Source organism: Pinus tabuliformis, chromosome 1_1 (assembly GCF_031772625.1).
Source record: "Pinus tabuliformis cultivar Carrire ecotype Pingquan chromosome 1_1, CPIR1, whole genome shotgun sequence".
NCBI lineage: Eukaryota > Viridiplantae > Streptophyta > Pinopsida > Pinales > Pinaceae > Pinus > Pinus tabuliformis.
The window spans coordinates 21,451,742-21,475,887 of NC_142297.1; positions in this window are offsets into that span (position 1 = coordinate 21,451,742).

The window sequence follows — 24,146 nt, forward strand, 5'->3', positions numbered from 1 at the left end:
GTAGGAGCATACGAGTGTAGGATTTGGGTCTGTTTTGTCTATTTTGTAGTTGGGTGAAGGTGAAGGCTCCTACAGCTGTGTTCGCAAAGACCTTGGTAAGTCCATAGTTGAGTGCATGGGACCCTACAAATTTTTGCACAGGGTTGGAAAAGATTGTAACTGAAGATCTAAGCATAATAATGGATTGTTTTGAAGAATTATCTGTGCATATATGTATTACTACTTCTATCTAAATTTACTATATTTTTTATCTGTTGAATGCAAGAACCAGGAAAAATACGTAATAGATTTGTGAGGAATTAGATTTGTACATTTATATGATGTTATGAATGTTTAGCGTAATCCGTGAAGGGCATAAATATGCTAACTATTAGTTGCTGTAATTTCCAGGTTTTAAGGGTTAGGGTTTGCAAATGTCAAAGATAAAACCCTAAGTTGATAGAAACACATCACATGGTCCTTTGGATGCATAAACCTGGTTATAGCATCCCCCAATGTTGCCTTAGGTGATATTTCATCCTGCACTACATGGGTTGTTGCCGAAAGGGCTGGTAGTGTAGGGTTTTGCTGGTTAGTGCAACTAACTTTGAACCTGGGTCCAAGCCCCCTCAAGCCAACAAATGGTTCCTTTGGTGGGAATGGAATCTATCCAAGGAATGTGTAATGTGGCATAAGTGGATACTGACTAAGAAGGAAATTGAAAAGTGGATATATCGAAATTTAGATGAGTTTGCAACCCAGAAAAACAGGAATATGTGCATGTCGAAAGAAGAGTGGTTGCAGAGATACCTGTATATAGAGAAACACAAAGTTTTCTTCTCCTCTTTTCCATGTGACTTATAAGGATGGTTGGCTAAATTGGTGGATGGTCAACCTACCTGGGAGTTGGATAACCCTATTGTGTGGATTCCAGAGTTAGTGAAGCACTTGGAAGGATCAAAAACCAAGGTCACGAAGGTTGTCGATTATTGGATCAATAATATTTTGGGTGGATTTATTACTGAGTTCAAGGTTGATATGTTTGCCAGTTATAGCAAAGCTGAATGCTTGTTTTTCAAAGGACCAAGAGGTAAGTATCTGAATTCTCTAAAAACTTGGATTAAAATTCTATTGTGTGAGAAACGAGTTATGCAAGTAAATTGATTTTTAGATGGGACTTGACAAAAGCTACGCAAAGTGGGAGACCATTCAGACGAGATCTAGGTATAAGTGATGAGTATAGTCCTTTGTTGGGAGCATCTAATAGCAACGAAGAAAGTAATAGTATGAAGACACCTCAAGGTGCACCGCGGATGATAGATCAGGGTATTGCGAGAATACCACATCCATCCACTCCACCTCTGTCATCACCCCCACCTCACACACCTACACCTCCACCTTCGTTATTCAGTATGGCGAACACTATGAAGATGCCTATGTTCAAAGGTCTAGGGACAAAAGACCTCGATAAATTCTAGTTTGTACCATATGTTGTGTGGAAGTCACAACAGATAATGGATGACGATATGAAGAAAGCACAGTTGGTCACAACATTGCAAGATAGGTTGTTGAGTTGATATATTAAGTACAATACAACTCATCTTGTCGTGTCGTTAAAAGACACAAAAGATGCGTTGAAGAATGAATTCAGGACGCCCTAAGTCTCAAGCCCAGTCTGTAACTGAGGTCAAAGAAATTAAGCCGAATTTGAATGAATCTACATGGGACTTTCATCAAAGGTTGAAATGTCTGCTACAACTGGCTAATCTACAAATCTCAAATGTGCAACATAAGGATTGGTATATTGCTTCGTTGTTACCTAATTTGAGATTACCATTGTCGCAACAGAAGGTTGGCTCACAGACTGAAGCACTATAAATTGCTACGAAGTTAGAGGCTTCACCTATTCAAGGTATGAATCTCGAAGTGCATGAGATTCAGTCATAGTTGGATAGCCTACATATGGAATTGCATGATCTCAAAAAGGGGAAAGAGGTTCAAAATGAGACTCACACGAAAGTATGATGCTTGAAGTGTAGAGGGCATGGTCACAACAAGGGTCATTGCCCAGTATATCAAAAATATCTAATTGGGGGAGGTCCTATCCCCGTGAAGCTAGAAAATACCGCTAGGTGGAGCACCGATGCAGTGCCACGGTGCGCTATCTTCCAAATAACAGGAAAACATTCAACATACAATTGCCATTGGTTACAAAAGTTTGTACAGACTCTACAACAACTGTTTTGTAATTTCTATAAGTCTGTAGGCCACGATGAGCGCAACTGTTGAAGCTATAAGTTAATGATGGACATAACTACGACATATAGAGTACAGGCTAAGACATGTCATCAGCAGGATCAATGTGCAACTGCAGTGCATAGATGATTCCAAGGACGAGGAAGAGGACGAGGGGGAGGAGTTGGAAGAGGTCGCAAACATATTATTTGTTACAATTGTGGGGAACTAGGCCAGTTTGTGCGAGATTTTCAAAACCCAACATACCCCTCTTGTCAATATTTCTGACATTTTGAGCACGTTATAGAAGATTGTCCTGTGCTCATCGTGAATATGCAAGATAAGAAGAACCAACAACCCACCCAGAACATCCAAATGATGAGATAAGAACCGCATGAAGATGGGCCTAACATTAATATATCTATGCGAAGCAGTATAGCTACCGAGGAAGATAAAGCCACATGAAAACAAGCATAAGAAAGTATATGGTTACGCAAGGCTGCTGACAAATATGTTGGATTTGATTTGCATAAGGGAAGGGAAACGTTTGTGGAGGCGAAAAAGAGCTTTGTGGATTTAGGTGCTTCCACATCAAAGGCTTAGAATACACAAATGGAGAGGCATAAAGAGGTCATTGTTGCACAACAAATAGATCCTTTAGTATTAACATCCTTCTTACAAACTTTCAAGAAGCTCCTAAGGGACCAGAAAGTAGTAGAGAGAATATAAGAGTTGATAGAAAATTCCACTGGCAAGGGTAAGCCACTACCTGAACAACGCGTAGTGCATAAAGTAGACAAAGGTAAGAAAAGGACTGGTCAAGGGATGAGATTGATTGCACAAATCAGAGAATTTGAAATGGACCAGGTGATCCTAGATTTGGGATCTGATGCGAATGTTTTTCCTAAACAGACCTAGGAAAGAATGGGAAAGTCAGTGCTACAGTGGTCCCCAATTCAACCGCGAATGGTGAACCAAAAAAATATTATTCCTATGGGGCGCTTACATGGAGTAATTGTAGACATTGAAGGGGCACATGATGCAGCTAATTTTGAGGTAATGGAAATAGTGGATGATAGTAATCCCTACCCGGCTGATCTAGATCTTGTGGGGAGGCCCCCAAGATTTGAAAATTTGAAATGCCAGAAATAAAATGAGAGAACAAACAGTAAATAAAACCACAAAGAAACATTTTAATAAAACAGAGAATAATTATAAAGGCTAGATTGTGGCAGACAAACTGTCCTTTTACAAAATGTGACTTGTTACTTATAGTATTTTTCAGTTACAATACCATGGGTCAATTCCATGGGTGAATGAATACCATGGGTGGATGTCACAATACCATGGGAAAACAGCATGGGAAAATACCATGGGTGAATGAATACCATGGGTGGATGTCACTTACAATACCATGGGTGGATGCCACTTACAATACCATGGGTAAATTCCATGGGTGGATGAATAACATGGGTGGATGATACCATGGGTTGATGCCATTTTCTATTTAGATCATTCCTCCCTCATTAAGAAGCAATGGTCCCCATTGCATGAAGTTCCCTCCTACGAAGCCTTTGTTAAATATGGAGAGCCACTGAAGAGAAGGGTTTTATGTGGTTAACCCATAACCATGATGAACGAAGGTCTGAGGATAGAGATACCCTGTAATGCTTGTGACCAACTGTGATACTGACAATGTGTAGCCTAGCAAATGGACTTTGATGAAGTGTGGGTTTGTGGATAACCCATAAAACATTCCCACAAAAAAATGAAAAACAAAAAATTCTTCCCGCTTGCCCCAAGAAAATGCTCTGTGGAGGACGTAGCGCATGCTTGAAATTTATTGAATATTGATACAAAATTTGAAACTGAAATATGCATCAAACCTTCATTCCCATGGAATCATAACCTGCTCTGATACCATTGATCTTGACCTTGGGTGAAGGCCCCCAAGATCTGAAAAATTGAAATGGGTCTTGGGGGGAAAGCCCTCAAAATATGAAAAATTACAATTCCAGAAATAAAATGAGAAACACACAGTAAATAAAACCATAAAGAAACTTTTTATTAAAATGGAGAATAATTGTAAAGGCTACATTGTGGCAGATAAACTATCCTTTTACAAAATGCGACTTGTTGCTTATAATATTTTTCAGTTACAATACCACGGGTCAATTCCATGGGTGAATGAATACCATGGGTAGATGTCGCAATACCACTGGTCAATTCCATGGGTGAATGAATACCATGGGTGGATGTCACACTACCATGGGTGAATGAATACCATGGGTGGATGTCACTTACAATACCATGGGTGGATAAATACCATGGGTGGATGCCACTTACAATACCATGGGTAAATTCCATGAGGGGATGAATAACATGGGTGGATGAATACCATGGGTTGATGCCATTTTCTATTCGGATTAGCAGTGCTACTTGGAATTGATTGGGCATTTGATATGAATGTGGTCATCAAACTGAAGAAGCACAAAATGACGTTTGAGAAGAAGGAAATAAGATTCATTGTTCCATTGCATATGGCTAAGCATTACATTTGATTACAACAAGTATGGACCATAGTAGTGATGTGGATGAGACAAATCATGATACAACTCATGATACAACTCATGACACTGCTGACATGTACTGGCTGATTGTGATGTCCATGTCAAGTTGTTACGCTGATGAGTGAAGGATGTAATCTTGGTGTGCTTTGCCTTCTCCTCTACATGGCATAGTGCTACGTGGTCTTCGATGGTCTTGGTCTTGCTTGATGGTTCAATTCACATGTTCCTTTTGCATGACGGTTCAATGCATGTGTTCATTTTGCTTGTTGTTTTATATGCTTCATACGTCCATCTAGCTGCAAACAAGTCACTTAGCATGTGCACTCCTTCTTCATCCTGTTCGTCGTCTCTCCATGATCCATCAATGTACCTATTCTTGTAATTCACTCATCACGAAAGAAATCAAATACAAAACCTCCTAGTCTAGCATGATGCATTGTTCTCGTGTTCTGTGTTAGAAAATTATATACTACGGAGCAATGGAACACATAAAATATTGCAAAAATATAAACACAGAAAACGCATAAAACAAGAGAGACACAGATATATGTGGTTCACCCAGTTTGGGCTACGTCCACCCCGAACAGTCAGTCCTTCCTTTCTATTATCCAGCAAAATGAAGAGACACAACCTACAGTAGATCTCCTGTAATATCCTCTATTTTCTCTCACAGTCTCACCTCTCTATTTCTTGCTCACCAAATACACATCTATTACACAGCCTCAAATATATTTCCCTCATACAAAGAGAGGGGTTGCCTTCTAGGGCAAAAAAACATAAACTAAACATAAGTTCTACCGTCAAATCATCCGCCTAATGAACGGCCCAGATTGACTAGAAATTACTATACTTTTACAAGGCAATTTTACATCTATTTTTAGCTTCGGGGGCGCTGCCCCCGAGCTCCCACCGGGGGACCTCTGGCCCCCGGACCCCCCAACCGGGGGGGATAGGCCCCCCCTGACCCCCGCAGGGAGGGGTGTACAAACTTCCTGGGGTATACATCCGACTGAAACAAAGACCTCTGAACAATCATGCTCCACACACAACAATCTCCCACTTGGAGAATGATTGTAGCAACTCCACTACTGCTTCATTTGCTGGACAATGAATCCTCTTTGGACCTGGTTGTTTCTCATCTTCATCATCATCCTTGAAGACCAATTGAAATTGAGCATGTTCTTAGTTGTTACAACTTTTGTTAGCATATCTGTAGGATTCTGGCTAGTGTGTATCTTTTCCAGCTTCAACTCTCCATCTTCCAACACTGATCGTATGAAATGGTACTTGAGCTATATGTGTTTAGTCCTGGAATGAAATGCTGAGTCCTTTGCAAGATGAATCGCACTTTGGCTATCACTGTATAACGTGCCCATATCATGCTCCTTTCCCAATTCACCCATAAACCTTTGTAACCAAATCATTTCTTTACTAGCCTCTGTAGCAGCAACATACTCTGCTACTGTTGTTGAAAGTGCAACAATACTTTGGATTTTTGAAACCCAACTGACAGTTGTTCCACCAATAGTAAATACATATCCTGTAGTGCTCCTCCTATTATCTCTGTCACCTGCCATATTTGCATCAACATATCCCTGTAGGGAAATGTTTGAACCACCAAAGCATAATGCTTGATTTGTGGTACCTTTCAAATATCTGAGAATCCATTTCACTACCATCCAATGTTCCCTTCCAGGATTGTTCATGTACCTGCTTACAACTCCCACTGCATGTGCAATATCATGCCTTGTGCAGACCATTGCATAAATTAAGCTTCCAACTGTTGATGCATATGGAATTTGAGACATATAATCCATGTCTTCTTGGGTCTTTGGGCACATTTCCTTACTAAGTTTGAAATGGCTAGCAAAAGGTGTACTAACTGGTTTTGCATTGTGCATGTTAAATCTTTTCAACACCTTTTGTATGTACTCATTCTGAGACAATGTTAATTTGCGATTTTTCCTATCTCTAGTTAATCTCATACCAAGGATTTGTTTTACAGCTCCCAAATCCTTCATTGCAAATGAATTTTCCAATTTTCTTTTGAGCAAATTTATTTCCTACATGTTAGATCCTGCAACAAGCATGTCATCTACATACAATAACAATATAATATAGCTTCCATCATTTTTCTTTTTCAAATAAACACAATGATCAGAGTGACATCTAGTATAACCTTGTTCAGACATAAACTTGTCAAATTTTAGATACCACTGCCTTGGAGCCTGTTTTAAGCCATACAAGCTCTTCTTCAACCTGCACACTAGTTTCTCCTTCCCTTTCACTTCATATCCTTGTGGCTGCTGCATATATATCTCTTCCTCCAAATCCCCATGGAGAAAGGTTGTCTTTACATCTAACTGCTCAAGATGAAAATATTCAACTACCACTAGACTTAAAATAGTTTTGATTGAAGTCATTTTAACAACAGGGGAAAATATTTCATCAAAATATATACCTTTCTTCTGTGCAAACCCCTTCACCACAAGTCTAGCTTTGTACCTCTGTTTTCCTCCATCTTCTTCCTTCAGCCTGTAAACCCATTTATTCTGCAATGTAGTTTTACTTGCAAGCAAACTGACTAAGTCCCAAGTCTGGTTATGCATTAAGGAGTCCATCTCTTCTTCCATGGCTACCTCCCACTTCTTCCTGCTTTCAACCTACATTGCTTCTTCATAACATTCGGGTTCACCAGAATCAGTCAACAATAAATAATATAATGAAGGAGAGTATCGTTCAGGGGTCTACTTATCCTGGTAGATCTTCTAACACCACTTTCAGGTGTTTGGGGTGCCTGTTGCTGTTGTGATGGTTGTTTCTGTTGTGGTTGTTGATTGTTATTATTTTCAAGCACCTTTACTTTTTCAGTGATTTCATCAAGAACTGCGTATTCTTTGTTTTCCTTTTCCTGTTTCTTTTCTTGCAACTGATTCTTATACAAGACCTTTTCATTGAATATTACATCTCTGCTCCTAATGATTTTGTGATTTTCGTAATCATATAAGCGATAACCAAAATCATTAACACCATATCCAATAAAGGTACATTTCTTTGACTTTGCCTCAAGCTTTGTTCTATTTTCTTTATCAATATGGAAAAAGGCTTCACAATCAAAAGGCTTTAAAAAAGAGTAGTTTACCTTTTTACCTGTCCATGCTTCCTCCGGAACACCACCATCCAAGGAACTTGAAGGCCATCTGTTTATTAGATAAACAGCAGTATCTACAACATCTACCCAAAACTGTAAAGCAATCCTGCATGCAATCTCATGCACCTTGCACGCTCCATGATTGTTCTGTTCATCCTTTCTGACACACCATTTTCTTGTGGTGTTCTTGGAACTGTCTTCTCTATGCGAATTCCATGCTCTGAATAGTACCTATCAAACTCTTTGCTGCAATATTCACCTCCATTGTCTGATCTAAGACACTTCAATTTCTTTCTTGTCTCAGTCTCAACCAAAGCTTTCCATTTCTTGAAAGTATCAAATACATCAGATCTATTCTTAATATAATAAATCCAAGTTTTTCTAGTTTCATCATCAATAAAAGTAACATAATAAGGAGAGCCACCAAGAGATGATACCTGAGCAAGTCCCCATACATCTGTATGCACAAGCTCTAATTTTTAATTCTTCTTTTCTTTCCCAACTCTGAGAAATATGACTCTCTTCTTTTTTCCATAAATGTAATTCTCACAAAAGTCCAAATCAACATTCTTCAAACTCGGTAACAAATTCCTTAAGTGAAGAATCTTCATCCCCTTTTCACTCATGTGTCCGAGCCTATGATGCCATAATGCTGCATATTCTCCTTTGGAAGTTAAAGCATTAACAGAGTTAGAAATACCATTGCATAAATACAATGTACCAACCTTTTTGCCTTTTGCTATTACCAGGGATCCTTTGGTGACCTTCCAAGCTTTATCTTTGAAAGTTTTCACACAACCTTCACCGCCTAACTGCCCTGTTGAAATCAGATTTTTCTTTAGATCTAGAACATGCCTTACCTCCTATAGTAGCCATCGGTTTGCATTCTGCTGTTTTACAAGAACCTTACCCATTCCAACAATTTTACAAGGTTTATCATCACCCAAACGAACTTGTCCAAAATCTCCTTGAACATAGTCATGAAACTATTTCTTATCAGGTGTGGCATGGAATGAGGCCCTTGAATCTACCACCCACGAATCAGTAATATTTTCGAAAGAAAGAATCAAAGCATCTTGTAACACCTCACCCGTCACATTTTATTCATGATTGTTTTCTTGTTGTGAATCTCCTTCTTTTCCCTTCCGAGATCTACAATCTTTCTTTAGGTGTCCTTTCTTTCCACATTTCCAGCACACTATCCCCAATCTAGACTTGGATCTGCCTTTCCTTGATTTACTGCGATATCCTGAGCTCTTTCCTCTTTCCATTTTTCTTCCCCTAGACTCTACACTCAAAGCATTTCCCGATGTCTCACCAGAGCTTTTCCGTCACATTTCCTCACTAAGGATAGCACTGACAACATCATCAAACTTTAAAGTACTAGATCCAGACACAGAGTTACTAATGGCCATTACTAAACCATTCCAACTTTCTGGCAATGAGCACAAGAATAACATAGCTCTAACTTCATCATCAAAATTTACCCCTACAGAACATAACTGACTTGTAATAGTATTAAAATCATTTAAATGATCTGCAACAGATCCACCTTCCGACATCTTCATATTAAATAACCGTTTCATAAGAAATACCTTGTTTGAGGCCGATGGTTTTTCATTTAGTTTCTCCAATGTCTTAATCAAACCCTTTGTCATTGTTTCATTCGAAATGTTGAAGGCGACCGATGCTACAAGGCACAACCGTATTTTTCTGAGTGCCTTTCTATCGAGAAGGTTCCATTCTTCATCTTTCATACCCGTCGACATCTTTTCTTTTCTGCCCAATGGTAAGTATAGATCTTTCTGATACAGATAATCTTCCATCTGCATCTTCCACAATGAGAAGTTTTGGCCATTAAATTTCTTGACCCTAAACTTACCATATTCTGCCATTACTCCCACTCGAACGAGGAACCCTTCTTTCCTGCGAGTTTATTAGCTAAATTGACCTTCGGCTCTGATACCAGTTGTTAGAAAATTATATATTACGGAGCAATGGAACACATAAAATATTGCAGAAATATAAACACAGAAAACACATAAAACAAGAGAGACACAGATATACGTGGTTCACCCAGTTTGGGCTACGTCCACCCCGAACAGTCAGTCCTTCCTTTCTATTATCCAGCAAAATGAAGAGACACAACCTACAGCAGATCCACTGTAATATCCTCTATTTTCTCTCACAATCTCACCTCTCTGTTTCTCGCTCACTGAATACACATCTATTACACAGCCTCAAATACAATGCCCTCATACAAAGAGAGGGGTTTCCTTCTAGGGCAAAAAACCCTAAACTAATCATAAGTTCTACCGTCAGATCATCCGCCTAATGAACGGCCCAAATTGACTAGAAATTACTATACTTTTACAAGGCAATTTTACATCTATTTTTAGCTTCGAGGGCGCTGCCCCCGAGCCCCCAGACCCCCGCGGGGGGGACAAGTCCCCCCTGCATGGAGGGGTGTACAAACTTCCTGGGCTATACATCTGGCTGAAACAAAGACCTCTGAACAATCATGCTCCACACACAACATTTTGGGTGGCAAGGATGGAGGACAGCTCACTGAGACAGCGAAGAGCACAACTTATGCTGGAATGAGGAATTCTAGGAGGACAACCTACACAGATGGGAAAAACTGTGAAGTGATCACAAGGAGGCATAATTGCACAGTGAAAGTCACCAATGTGATCTACAAAATGGGACCTTGAGGGGTGCAGTTTCTACGCAGTTTCCAAAGGGAGGATAGACAAGGGTTGCAGAGGGACTATTGGGCAGTTATATGCAATTTCCGGAGGGATGATAGGGCAGGGCTATAGAGGGACTGGTGGTAATGTCTACACAATTTCAAGATGGAAGATAGAGCAGGGTTGCAAAGGGACAAAGTAGAGCTAGAGAGGAACCCACTTAGCATGATTACATAATTTATGGAAACAATGCAGGATAGGCAGCAGGGGAACTACTAGGCTTGACTGCACAATTTCTAGAGGCATTGTAGAGCAATGCAACAAGAGTCAGCTCGGTCATTTTGGGAAATTTTTGAGGACAATGGAGAGTAAGTTACCAGAGGACTATCTAGGCATGTCTCCGTAATTTTGGGGAACATTGCAGACCCAGGAATCAGAGAAGTGCAGGCTTCTGACAGGTGAGAAGTTTGATGTCTATGATTGAGAAATGCATAGTTTAGTTGGGCATGTAGGTAGTTTCAGTGTAATTGTGGGAGGAAGACATGTTGCTCACCTCTAGAATTGCAGAGTGTAGCTGACCTGGGGGACAACGTCATGCACTGCACATTTCTAGTCAGCCGAGCAGGTTCATTGAGGGCTAATATTATGCAGTGTAGCTCAGTCGAGGTCTGGTGGGAGAGGGTTGTCCGGTTGAGAAAATTTCCCGGAAAATGGGTAAGTGTCGAAAGAAAGTGAACTTGTGCAAACTGAAATTGTGATCATACACTTAACATACTTGATGACAAGACAACATAGACTTCCATGATAGCAAGACAAAACATGCCCTTAGTGAGACTATCTTGGAGTTGAGAGCAACAAGTGCGACACTTGTGATAGACCTTCGGACGATCGTGACAACACTTACGCAAAAATGCTTACGACTTTGTGTGTGAATGCAACGAGTTTTCACATAGCAAAGACAACACAAACACACAAAGAAAAATCTTCAAACTCACTAGAATTAGACCAAAAGCATGACAAAACAATCGACATGCCAAAAGACAATCGTTTGTCAAACAAGAAAAAAGGTGAAAAGACTTCACAAGATCTCATGGGGTGAGCTCGAGTGTCTATAACCATCAAAGGAAAAACCAAGAAAGGCTCTGAAATTTGGATGCAAGCCAAAATTTTGGAGGGTGTTGCAACTACTACAACACTTGACGAAACACTAGTTGAATACCAACTTCTTTGTTTTGGTTCATTTTCAACACAGGGTCTTGGCCTTTTGAGGAGTATTGATTCATTGTGCAGATCACTTCTACTTCCCCAATTACCCGTGCAAAGACACGGTTCACCTTGTACCGACTCAGTTGAACACAACACGAGATTTGGCTAGATCACAGTGTTTCAAAGAAGGAAGGGTAGTTTGGCTCCCGAGTTTAATATTTTCAAAGTAAAAGTTTTCATCTCTGGTTTTTCTCCATTGCCAGTAGGCCTGGACAGTACCCTGACATAGTCACATAGGAATAAAAAATTTGCTCCACTTCTAGCGAGCCTAGACAGTGCCCCGATGGAGTCTCTTGCTTCACCTGTCTACGCAAGAAGCCTTTCCCTTCTTTTACCTTTGTTTATTTTTTTTAAAGAGGACTGTGCATAGGCACTTATTTATTTTTGGGGCAGAAGAGGGATCCCAACTTATTGAGAGCAAAATAGGTTGTTCCTGTTAGGGTCCTATAATTTTTATATGGGTCACTTGATTATAGCTGATGTTTATAATATTTGAAATGTTGTAAATACTATTTCGTCCTCCAAATTATTTCCAAGAAGGTGGTCAAAAAGATTAAAGGTGGTTAATTTACGTGCAATCCTAATATTCGAGTTCATTATGTCTCTATCCAAAGTTCAGAGGAATTATGTATTATAACCAAAGTTTTCTGTGCATGTCGTAAGGGTCGAAAATGACAAAAGTAATTTTTCGCTTGTGTTTAAGTCTAGTGCACCATCTAGCTTCCTGATCGTCACTCCATCAGATCAATGGTAAACAGGGTTTTCCCCCCCCCCCCCCTGCCATCCAACCTTTATTAGCGGGATGGGGTGTCTGAAAAAAATTGCTGATTGTAAATCAGTGATATCGCCCACATCCGAACTCCGATTTGACCCATTTCTTTTTTGAAATTGAGAAATTTTTCGACGGGAGCTCAAATCTACAATCTATTACAGGGAAAAGTGTCTATGCAGAACTTCTAACCCCACTAAGGTGTGGTAGCTACCTTAGAAACAAACAAAGTAAAGCTACTTTCGTTTTCCTTTATGAAAGATAGATGAGAGAAGAATAAAGATGACCAACCTATGTCTTGCGCTTGGTTCCTAGTTCGATTCCTCTCTCTTATGATAGTCCTTGGCTACTTGCTTCCTGATTGCAGAATCTTCTTTAAACAACTTGACAAATTCCTCTTTTGAGAGTGGCTTCTGGTAGATCTTCAAGCGATGGCCATTCACAATAAGAGGAGTATGAAATTCATCAATAGTTTTCACTCGAACTGCTCCATTGCTAAAGACTTCATCAATCTCATATGGCCCAAGCCAATGAGTTTGAAATTTTCCTTTGAAGTCTTTAAACTTTGAATCAAACAATAGAGCCCAATCTCCTTTCTGAAACGTCTTCTCCTTGATGTATCTATCATGCCATTTTGTTCTTTGATGCTGAACTAGATCGGTTCTTAAAATGGCATCTTGTCTTATCTCATCTAGTTCATTTAACTGCTCCATTCTGTGCTTCTGGGCTTTTGAAAGATTCATCCCCAACTGGACTGCCATCTTGAAAGTTTTGACTTGGAACTCAATGGGGGGCAGGACTTCTTTCCCATAAACAAGTTCATAGGGAGAATATCCTGTGGTACTCCTCCATGTAGTTCTATAGGCCCATAAACCTTCAGGTAGCCTTTCAGCCCAATCTCTTCTATGCAGATGAACAGTCTTGGTGATGATATTCTCAAGGACTTTATTTGTAGATTCCACTTGACCATTTGCTTGCGGATGGTAAGGAGTATATGTTCTATGCTTGATCTTGTATTCCTCCATCAGCTTCTCCATCAGATTAGATGTAAATTGGCTTCCTTGATCTGTTACAATTTCTCTTGGGACACCAAAACGAGTGAAAATATCCTCAAAAAGAAATTGAACAACTGAATTTTTAGTGGCAGAAGGAAATGCCTTGGCTTCTACCCACTTAGTAACATAATCAGTGCAAACCAATATATACTTCTTTTGCTTAGATGGTGGATTAATAGGTCCAACGAAATCTAGAGCCCATTTTTCAAAGGGTTCGATGCATACCTGTGGCTGGAGTGGCATTTCATTTGAAGGAGTTGGTCTACCAACTCTTTGGCAGCTCCCACACCTTCTATTGAATTTAGTCAATTCTTGGCTCTTGAATTCCAGGAATTCTAGGGCTAGGAGTGTCGGTTGGAGATGAGGGAGGTGTCTCTTGTCTATTCCTTGAAGCAGATGGACTTGTGAAAATGGAACTCTTAGCTCCGGCTAGAAACCTTCCCCTGGAATCTCTAGCTCTATGCATGTCATTTTTTTATTTCTTCAAGTCAAGTTAATAGTTCTTTTTCTGATCTTCCAGGTCACTCTAGGTGCAAGAAGAGAGCATACTCAAGAAACTACTAAATCAATAACTTTCTCTTTTCTGATCCTCCAAATCACTTTGCAGTGCAAGAGGAGAGCATACTTTGATAGGTTATCAACTTCTTTTCTTGAAATTTTATGTTTTATGTTTTTTTTTTTTCTTAGAATTTGGCTACTTAATTTTCACTTCCCCGGCAACGGCGCCAAAATGTTTAGTCAATTTAGTGTTCCTAAATTGATGTCATTAATTGTCAACCCGGGGCTCGTAAGCTGATGAAGTGAAGGTGTACTATATGTACTTAAGCAACCTCTTAGATCTTTTTGTCGTTTGGGTGTGTTGTTTGTGGTCAATTTATCTTCCTAAGATGGAATGGAGGTTTTATAAACAGATGAGTGATAGTGTGTGTAAGGTGATTTCTAAATGAGTGAGTGTGTGTTACTGGTGGTTTCTAACTACCTTCTAAACTTGCAAAGAAAGAGCTTGAAAGAAATAACTTGAAATGAAACTGAAAGCAAAGCATAAAAACCACTTTCTAATGGCACTAGTCACTACTCATGCTGCTGCAATAAAAAGGTAAGAAAAACCACTTTAAAGACCAATTATAATGTTCATCTCTTCCTAACACTCTGCTTCCAACATATAGTACTATGTGAAACACGATTAAGAAGTAGTTAGATATAAGTCTAAAAAGTAATCAAGCTCTAAGATGACAAATTATAACACCACTTTGCCTCTCTCCAACATTCTGCTTCCAACATACATTGTAATGTGTAACAAGTGAAGAAAGAGTTAGTGATATAAGTCAAAAACTACTCAAAGCAAGCTGTGATTTATTAGTATTCTGATCTCTTAAAGATGAACAACTTATGATAAGGAGACCATCAATATGTTAGCATACAACTTGAGAAACTAAACTAGAAATCAAGCTAGAAAAACAGAGTAAAGGCAGCAACTATGAATATGACAACTGAAAATACCATTAGAGATAAAGCAAATACAACAAAGACACACAATCCCGGGCTAACACATGCAGAAAACAATCCTGATCAGTTAAAGTAAATGCTGGAAATGAGATGACAGTGAAAGTAAATCAAAACTGTACATGTATTAAAGAAAAGGAAAATTGCTGAATTCAAAAGAAGGAAATGGCAAGAACATAAAGGTAAATTTACTGTACAAAGGTTGTTATGAATGGGGGCCCTCCATCTACAAAACCCAAGGAAAGATCAACTACTTGAAGGAGTCAAAACAGCACAGTCTTCTATTAACTCATATGCAGAAATTACAGTAAAAAAAGTGCTGAAACAGCAGCTTCAAAACAGAGTTTTTGTACACACTAAAATTGTAGCAATTACATAAACAAAGCAACTAAAAACTAATCCTTAAGCGTGCGCAGACGCTGGATTTTATAGGCGTATGAACAACTGCCTACTGCGTAAAACATGAAACTAGAAATTAACTGACAGTCATGCTAATTAAAGGTACAGCAACACGTCAATAGGTCCGTGCGTTATCTGGAGGCTTTTGTCATCATGGAGGGTGAATCCAAAGCTGGATCCTGTCTCCCATAACCTGCATAGCGTGGAGGAATCGCCATCTGGAGTGACGTGACCTATCAGCTCACGCAGCACCGTTTGAGCTGGCTTTGTTGACCGAAGTTTGATCCACGTTGACCGGAGGTGTGCGTGGCGTTGCTGACCGAACCAATAGCATAGGAACCTTTAACACCTTCATTCCCACATGACCATGTGATTCGTTTTTCAAAATGACACGTGGAACATAGAGATCAATGAAAAGGCTGCGGAATGACTAGATAGCTGCGGAATTGTTGAATGGCTGCGGAATTTCCAGACAGCTGTGGAATCTCTGTGCATATGTCAAAAATCTAGACAAACAGTCAAACATTAGGAAAGTTAACCAATCATGCTTAAAGACATCAAATGTAATGATCTGGATAGGTTTATGAGGAAAATAGGGCAAAAGAGAGAGATAAGTGAGGAAAAGCTGTAGGTAATGATAGATAATTAGGTGCAAGTTAGAGGCTCTACATACCCCCACTACGAGGGTGTTGCATGTCCTCATGCAACGAAAAACACTGTTTAATCCACCTGTTGAGATGCCTCTGCTAAGACATCTAGTCTTCTCCTCTTCCTCTGTGTGGCCACATTGACTCTTGGTTTCCTCACCAAGCATCTGAATTTTAAATTGACCAAAGCTCTGCTTAGATTCCTGCATTTCTTCTTTAGCTTTCTGTTTTTCCTTTGCCAAAGGCCCAGATGAAGCATGGTATTATCGTGGACCATCTTGTCCACTTTAGTTTTCTCATTCAATGCTTCATTCTCTTGTATGATGTGGCGATTTAAAACTTCAAGCTCAAAAATTTCTTGTTTAAGTGAGTGAACTTGCTGTTCAAGAGGTAGAACAGTGCTTGGACCAGTAGCAGCTTGTTCTAATGTCTCTAAGTAGTTATATACTCTCTGCTGATCTGGGTCAATCTCTGGTGACCTCTTTGGACTAGGCTCATGCTCAAATTCGATTTCATGCTCCTATTGAAAAGGGCTTTCCTCTCGTGGAGGAGTAACCTCAACATGTGGTGGGCTTGCCTCAAAGTCAAGTCTTGTAGTAACCTTTTCAGGTGTGCTCAAGTCAATAAAGAGTGACTCTTTGTCCTTTGTGGCCCCCACTTTGTCTTGTAGCCTGCTGCTCCTCCTCACGGTGGTGATGCTCTGTTTTTCCTTTTGTTGCTTTTGCTTTTGTTTTTGCATCTTCTTGGAAAGGGCAGCCTCATGAAGTTGGGCCAATCTATGTGCCAATGGCTGAGTGTCCTCTTCACTGGAATTTTCAGGAGTAAGGTAGGTTTCTTGGGCTATAGCTTTTCCCTTATCCTTCTTTTGTCTCTTCCTACTCTCCTTTTTCTTTTGAGCAGCCTCTTGGACAATTTCTTGCAGGGTTTCCGTAATGATTTCTTGGGCTGTTTGGTCAATATCTACAGCACGCTCAGGGTCAATTTCTTCCTCAGAGTTATGGGCAGCAATTTCTTCTTCAACAAGGTCTTGGACAGTTTCTTCTTGGACAGTTTCAAGGACAGCAGTTTCAGGGACAGCAGTTTCTAATTGGACAACAATTTCTGGGGTAATCTCCTCTCTTCTTCTCCTTCTACTCTTTTTAGGCACTTGAGGTGAACCACCAGAGGCTTCTCCTGCCTCTTGGAAGTGGTTCCTCACAAGAAATATTTCCCATGTATCCCTTTTGGCCTTTAACTGTTCTTCAATTAGCATTTTGACAAGCCCGTGATGGTATAAATGTGGCTCAATATTATTTATGTTTCTTTGGACTGTTGAGCACATTTTTCTAAGGCTAGATAGTAGAAAATAAGGAAGATTAATGTCATGCTCACCCATGAAATGCATCATAATTTTGGCATGGTAAACATATAGAATTCCAAACCTTCCCTCACATGTAAAGAATTGTTGTACTAGTAGAAGTAAAGCTGTCCATTCTTCTTTGACAAGATTAACAGGGATTCCCTTTGTAAAAATGCTAGTGTCCATACCTGGATTCTTCAGAATTTGCTTCCATTGCTAGTCTTCTACTGATCGGTTTTTGAACCATCTCTCCCCAGTTTGTGGTAGTGAAGTGGCCTGTGCTAAACTTCTTTCGGTGACTGTAAATTTCAGATCTCCTATCTCCACTTGGTTGTCTTTGAAAGAATGTGAAAAAGCCTTTGTGACCTCTCTATGGTAACCCTTGAATTTTTGGATGTACTGGAGCCAATTTGCCTTCTGCAAAGCGTCTTTGATTTGGGGATATCCTTCCAGAAATTTGGAGCCCTCTGGCTCTGCCCTCAAAAGTTTACCCATCAGCTCTCTGGCTTGTCTTACAGCTCTGTTTTAATACTTTGGAGAAAGGGTTATACGGCTTCAACAATGGCTTCAACACAATAGATTTACGGCTTCAACATAACAGCTGTAATGCACTCACAACAGTGGTCAAAGTTTAGCGGAGGAAAAAATGAAACAGAGTATGGTTACGGTGGCAGAGTAGTGAATAAGGCAGAGCAGTGGAAAACAAGAGAAATGCGGAAGTGAATCAACAGCGTGAATGAGATTATACATGCATAGGAGGGTTATGAATAATGGGAAGAAACGGTTAAGTCCCTTAGACATCGGTCATGAGTGTACATCTAGCTGCGGAATTATAACTCAGAGTGTCGTAGTACAGTTGTATACGTCACTCTGGTACGAGAGTTTTAATGAAAGAGCAGTCGTGTTTGGGTTTGAAACTGTAATGAGTAGGGACCGTTAAGGCTGAGAGATACGTGGATTTCTGGTCGAGTAATGGAAAGGATTGGTAATCATTACATTAAATGGCTAAAAACACAATCCGGAAACCATGCAAAATGTTATAACCGTAGGTTTAGAAATTAGATCATACCTTATGTATCCGCGCTTTGATTCCTTTTGCTCATATGACACTAACCTTTCATTGTTTATTGCTGCTACATGACCTTTTTTCAATTATTGCTGATGACTTTTGGACTGCAGATTCCTTCTTAAAACAGACTGTGTTTTTTTTTATTTATGCAGGTGCAGAAAGTGTATCGGCTGCGGAATTGCTCCTCAGCTGCAGAAACTGTAGTGATACCCTCTGTCTGCACAAAACAACTTTAGCTGTGTGAAATAAATCTGACAATGACTTTATTGGTGAGATGGAATGTAATGGATGGATGGATGGAAAGAAATGAGGTGGAGTGAGAGTGATTGGATGAATGAGATGGTGAATGAAGTGGGCGAAATGAGATGGAACAAGGAGGAGAGAGAGATTTTTTTTTGGAAAATGTGAGGTGTCAGGTGACCCTGATTTTCACCTCAGATTTTCACATAGGACTGCCAATCAGAGACTGGTTTTCAGGCCTATACATTTGTATTTTTTTTTATTTTTTTATTTTTTTTTTTTTTTGAAGGCCAAAGATTAGGCTGATGGAGGAGAAGAATCCTTCTCCACCAACCTGATTGCAGAATCTTCTTTAAACAACTTGACAAATTCATCTTTTGAGAGTGACTTCTGGTAGATCTTCAAGCGATGGCCATTCACAATAAGAGGAGTATGAAATTCATCAATAGTTTTCACTCGAACTGCTCCATTGCTAAAGACTTCATCAATCTCATATGGCCCAAGCCAATGAGTTTGAAATTTTCCTTTGAAGTCTTTAAACTTTGAATCAAACAATAGAGCCCAATCTCCTTTCTGAAACTTCTTCTCCTTGATGTATCTATCATGCCATTTTGTTCTTTGATGCTGAACTAGATCGGTTCTTAAAATGGCATCTTGTCTTATCTCATCTAGTTCATTTAACTGCTCCATTCTGTGCTTCTGGGCTTCTGAAAGATTCATCCCCAACTGGACTGCCATCTTGAAAGTTTTGACTTGGAACTCAATGGGGAGGAGGACTTCTTTCCCATAAACAAGTTCATAGGGAGAATATCCTGTGGTACTCCTCCATGTAGTTCTATAGGCCCATAAAGCTTCAGGTAGCCTTTCAGCCCAATCTCTTCTATGCAGATGAACAGTCTTGGTGATGATATTCTCAAGGACTTTATTTGTAGATTCCACTTGACCATTTGCTTGCGGATGGTAAGGAGTAGATGTTCTATGCTTGATCTTGTATTCCTCCATCAACTTCTCCATCAGATTAGATGTAAATTGGCTTCCTTGATCTGTTACAATTTCTCTTGGGACACCAAAACGAGTGAAAATATCCTCAAAAAGAAATTGAACAACTGAATTTTCAGTGGCAGAAGGAAATGCCTTGGCTTCTACCCACTTAGTAACATAATCAGTGCAAACCAATATATACTTCTTTTGCTTAGATGGTGGATTAATAGGTCCAACGAAATCTAGAGCCCATTTTTCAAAGGGTTCGATGCATACCTGTGGCTGGAGTGGCATTTCATTTGAAGGAGTTGGTCTACCAACTCTTTGGCAGCTCCCACACCTTCTTTTGAATTTAGTCAATTCTTGGCTCTTGAATTCCAGGAATTCTAGGGCTAGGAGTGTCGGTTGGAGATGAGGGAGGTGTCTCTTGTCTATTCCTTGAAGCAGATGGACTTGTGAAAATGGAACTCTTAGCTCCGGCTAGAAACCTTCCCCTGGAATCTCTAGCTCTATGCATGTCATTTTTTTATTTCTTCAAGTCAAGTTAATAGTTCTATTTCTGATCTTCCAGGTCACTCTAGGTGCAAGAAGAGAGCATACTCAAGAAACTACTAAATCAATAACTTTCTCTTTTCTGATCCTCCAGATCACTTTGCAGTGCAAGAGGAGAGCATACTTTGATAGGTTATCAACTTCTTTTCTTGAAATTTTATGTTTTATGTTTTTTTTTTTCTAAGAATTTGGCTACTTAATTTTCACTTCCCCGGCAACGGCGCCAAAATGTTTAGTCAATTTAGTGTTCCTAAATTGATGTCATTAATTGTCAACCCGGGGCTCGTAAGCTGATGAAGTGAAGGTGTACTATATGTACTTAAGCAACCTCTTAGATCTTTTTGTCGTTTGGGGGTGTTGTTTGTGGTCAATTTATCTTCCTAAGATGGAATGGATGTTTTATAAACAGATGAGTGATAGTGTGTGTAAGGTGATTTCTAAATGAGTGAGTGTGTGTTACTGGTGGTTTCTATCTACCTTCTAAACTTGCAAAGAAAGAGCTTGAAAGAAATAACTTGAAATGAAACTGAAAGAAAAGCATAAAAACCACTTTCTAATGGCACTTGTCACTACTCATGCTGCTGCAATAAAAAGGTAAGAAAAACCACTTTAAAGACCAATTATAATGTTCATCTCTTCCTAACACTCTGCTTCCAACATATAGTACTATGTGAAACACGATTAAGAAGTAGTTAGATATAAGTCTAAAAAGTAATCAAGCTCTAAGATGACAAATTATAACACCACTTTGCCTCTCTCCAACATTCTGCTTCCAACATACATTGTAATGTGTAACAAGTGAAGAAAGAGTTAGTGATATAAGTCAAAAACTACTCAAAGAAAGCTGTGATTTATTAGTATTCTGATCTCTTAAAGATGAACAACTTATGATAAGGAGACCATCAATATGTTAGCATACAACTTGAGAAACTAAACTAGAAATCAAGCTAGAAAAACAGAGTAAAGGCAGCAACTATGAATATGACAACTGAAAATACCATTAGAGATAAAGCAAATACAACAAAGACACACAATCCCGGGCTAACACCTGCAGAAAACAATCCTGATCAGTTAAAGTAAATGCTGGAAATGAGATGACAGTGAAAGTAAATCAAAACTGTACATGTATTAAAGAAAAGGAAAATTGCTGAATTCAAAAGAAGGAAATGGCAAGAACATAAAGGTAAATTTACTGTACAAAGGCTGTTATGAATGGGGGCCCTCCATCCACAAAACCCAAGGAAAGATCACCGACTTGAAGGAGTCAAAACAACACAGTCTTCTATTAACTCATATGCAGAAATTACAGTAAAAGAAGTGCTGAAACAACATCTTCAAAACAGAGTTTCTGTACACACTAAAATTGTAGCAATTATATAAACAAAGCAACTAAAAACTAATCCTTAAGCGTGCGCAGACGCTGGATTTTATAGGCGTATGAACAACTGCCTACTGCGTAAAACATGAAACTAGAAATTAACTGACAGTCATGCTAATTAAAGGTACAGCAACATGTCAATAGGTCCGTGCGTTATCTGGAGGCTTCTGTCGTCATGGAGGGTGAATCCAAAGCTGTATCATGTCTCCCATAACCTGCATAGCGTGGAGGAATCGCCATCTGGAGTGACGTGACCTATCAGCTCACGCAGCACCATTTGAGCTGGCTTTGTTGACCGAAGTTTGATCCACGTTGACCGGAGGTGTGCGTAGTGTTGCTGACCGAACCAATAGCATAGGAACCTTTAACACCTTCATTCCCACGTGCCCATGTGATTCGTTTTTCAAAATGACACGTGGAACATAGAGATCAATGAAAAGGCTGCGGAATGACTAGATAGCTGCGGAATTGCTGAATGGCTGCGGAATTGCCAGACAGCTGCGGAATCTCTGTGCATATGTCGAAAATCTAGACAAACAGTCAAACATTAGCAAAGTTAACTAATCATGCTTAAAGACATCAAATGTAATGATCTGGATAGGTTTATGAGGAAAATAGGGCAAAAGAGAGAGATAAGTGAGGAAAAGCTGTAGGTAATGATAGATAATTAGGTGCAAGTTAGATGCTCTACAACAGTTGCCCCCTAAAGCATGAGGTCGTTAATCTTTTTGATGTCAGGTGAAATGATTTATCATGAGGGTCTGAAGTTCTTTCAAGCTGGGAGGAGACCTGTAATAAGATACAATACAATACCTTATCTTCATAATATTTTCATGATCTAGCTGAGGCGGGCATTCCCATGCTCAGCTTTATAAATTCATTTTCATGTACATAGGATAGACAATCGTCTGAGTGTAGACTAATGATTCTAGTAGAGCCATCATCCCTTTGATTGGATGATTATCTTTGCAGCAATGATGTACATCTGATGTCTTTATTTCCCTGAATATATATCGCAGCCCAGATGGATGAAACTAGATCTGGGGTCTTCAATCTCGTTCGATCTTCACTCGAAGTACAAGTCGATCCATGTGAGAGATGTTCTGGAGTCGAACATGGAAAGACATCGCCTGATTACCAGCCAATGATGTAAGCTGTTAACAGGCGCGAGAGGAATCACCGATAATGATAATGACCCTCAAGGTACTGTAGTACAATTCACGTGGTGTGAATAAAGGACTTGGCGTCGAACACCACGCAAAATCTTTCGGTCGAAGGCCATTGATGTAAACCTGTTGCCGGAAGTGAGAAACTTGCCATTGAGGCATGCAAGCTTCAAAGTACTGAACGGGGTGTCCCTAGATCGACTTCTTGGATAATGAGCTGATGTCGAAAAGAAGCGATCCATCATAGGAGGGCCTTAATGAATCCCACATCAATGACAGGGAACGGAGCAAATGATTTTAATGGAGGTGAAAATGATCTGGTGGTATAAGGTTTAGGGTGGCGGTCATGAAAGAATGGAGCGTAAATGTATTGCAGCGGGTGAGACACAAGTGAATTCTCTGAATGACTTCTCTTGAACATATCGGCGACACTGACGTGATGAATTGGTAGCATTACCCCAAATGTGGATGGTGTGATGGGACCATGGTGATGTGACCGGTGAATGAAACAACCCACCCCGACTTGGATGCAGAGTGAAAGTTTCATGTTCAAGAGCAACTTGCTACCAACAAAGTTTCTTCAAGTTTTCTTCCCAATTTTTCCCCAGTCATTGTTGACCAGTACCTCTTTATTTTTGTCAAGCTTGAGGAGGATAACATATGCTTGTTCTATAATTTTCCCTTCGGGCAAACCCATCGCTATGTTTTAACGAGCCTAGTGATAGTGAAAACCATTCTTGTCTGCTATGGACAAGTTTTTTGCTATTAGGTTTTAACGAGTTTAACGACAAAGATAACTCGGTCCTTTCCAATTTTAGAGAGTCTGAAAAGGGACGTAAAGGAAACTCCAAAATTCATTTTTCGTCATCTAATCCCTTAAGTCCGAAAAAGTATAAAACAATACAGAAGGGATGAATTTTCGATACTTTTAACGAGCCGAACAAAACAAGCGCTCGACCTTTTTGTGTAATAATCCCTCAGGTCCAAAACGATTAAAATCTAAAGGAGGGATAGCACTTCTGGTCCCTTTAATGAGCTGGAGAGGCCAATGGATCGGAAATCTTTTCATATTTTACAATTCAGTTGAAAAGAGCTTAAAGGAGACTCGTCTTTGAGGAATGAGTGATAAAATTGGGTAGAAGCTGATTCCAGGTAAG